This window comes from Pongo abelii, chromosome 13 (assembly GCF_028885655.2).
Source record: "Pongo abelii isolate AG06213 chromosome 13, NHGRI_mPonAbe1-v2.0_pri, whole genome shotgun sequence".
Taxonomy (NCBI): domain Eukaryota; kingdom Metazoa; phylum Chordata; class Mammalia; order Primates; family Hominidae; genus Pongo; species Pongo abelii.
The window spans coordinates 62875482-62877520 of NC_071998.2; the positions used below are offsets into that span (position 1 = coordinate 62875482).

General features: G+C 40.9%; 1 pseudogene; it reads left to right on the forward strand.

The window, feature by feature from the left end:
* The first annotated feature begins 665 nt into the window (after positions 1–665).
* Positions 666–1359, forward strand: LOC112134884 (small ribosomal subunit protein eS12-like; annotated as a pseudogene).
* Positions 1360–2039: the final 680 nt, after the last annotated feature.

Sequence of the window (2039 nt, forward strand, 5' to 3'; positions counted from 1 at the left end):
CTGGCCAACATAGCAAAACCTCGTCTCTACTAAAAATACAAAAAATCAGCCGGGCATGGTGGCACGCACCTATAATCCCAGCTATTTGGGAGGCTGAGGCAGGATAATTGCTTGAACCCAGGAGGCAGAGGTTGCAGTGAGCCAAGATCGAGCCACTGCACTCCAGCATGGGCGATAGAGGGAATCTCCACCTCAAAAAAAAAAAAAAAAAAAAAAAAGAAAGAAAGAAAGAGAAAGAAAGAAAAAATAGAATGGGGGTTGCTATGGATGGAGGGACGTGAGGAAGGAATCGAGAGTTATTTAATTGGTATAGAGTTTCAATTTTGCAAGATGAATTGCCTCCTGGAGATGGATGTTGGTGATGTTTGTATGTACTTTATACCACTGAACTGTGCACTTAAAAATGGTTAAGATGGCAAATTTTATATGTGCATTTTACCATAATTAATAATTTTTTTAAGTTTTTAAAAAAATAATCAAATGTGCTTGTCTGTTCTAGAAATGAAAACATTAATTTTATCTACTCTGATCTCCGGAATATATAAATCATCAATAAATAATCGTGGCTTCTTACCTTGCCACTGAGTCACATGGAGGTGGAGGCTCCAGTGCATTCAAGATTTGACTTCACCTGTAATCCACCGCCATAGCTGTGGATTGCTGGAGGTGTAATGGACGTTAATACTGCTTTACAAGAGGTGCTGAAAACTGCCCTCATCCATGGTGGCCTAGCATGTGGAATTCATGAAGCTGCCAAAGCCTTAGACAAGTGCCAAGCCCATCTTTGTCTGCTTACATCCAACTGTGATGAGTCTATGCATGTCAAGTTGGTGGAGGCCCTTTGTACTGAACAGCAAATGAACCCAATTAAGGTTGATGACAATAAGAAACCAGGGGAATGCCGGGCGCAGTGGCTCACGCCTGTAATCCCAGCACTTTGGGAGGCTGAGGCAGGCGAATCGTGAGGTCAGGAGATTGAGACCACCCTGGCCAACATGGTGAAACCCCGTCTTTACTAAAATACAAAAAATTAGCCGGGTGTGGTCATGCATGCCTGTAGTGCCAGCTACTCAGGAGGCTGAGGCAGCGGAATCACTTGAACCCGGAAGGTGGAGGTTGCAGTGAACCAAGATTGTGCCACTGCACTCCGGCCTGGCAACAGAGCAAGATGCTGTCTCAAAAAAAAAAAAAAAAAAAAAGAAAAGAAAAGAAACTAGGGGAATGGGTAAGCCTCTGTAAAATTGACAGAGAGAGGAAGCCCCTTCAAGTGGTTGGTTGCAACTGTGTAGAAGTTAAGGACTATGGCAAGGAGTCTCAGCCAAGGATGTTATCAAAGAGTCCTTCAAATGCAATAACTGAACACATAAAACTTTGGCTCTCACACATACACACACACAAATTGTTGTGGCTATAAATGCAGCCATAGTTGTGTTGATAAATTCTGATCTTGTCTTTGCTATTCCTTTGGGTAATTCATCTGTTTTTATGGAAATAAAGCTTGCCTTTGTATGGATAATTTCACCTAGACCAATTTTACCAATTCTGGTCATGCAATTCTAACTTCTTGCATGGTAGTTTCACTGGAACATTACCAAATTACCCCAGGCGCATCATGGCTAAATGAAAAGTCATGTTCTTTGTCTGTAACCAGTGTCTGCCTCTTGAATTTCCTGTGTCTTTTAGTGGTTATTGTCATTGTCTTAGTTATTATAGCTTAGATCCATGGGGTCATTTTGGATCCTGTCTATTTTGCAGTGACAATTATTGTTTTTTTTTTTTTTTTTTTTGCCTTCATTCTTTTCTATTCCTAAACATACTATACAACATTTGAGGTAAATTTAACTTTTAAAACATTCAAGCCCTGGGAGTCTGAGGTTGCAGTGAGCCGAGATCACGCCGTTGCACTCCAACCTTGGGCGGCAGTTGGAGACTCTGTCTCAAAAAAAAAAAAAAAAAAAATTCAAGCCATCCACTAACTTTTCCAAAGTAATCTCCTTCTATAATCAAGATCAATTATCTTCTTCTCCCAGTGTGGACTA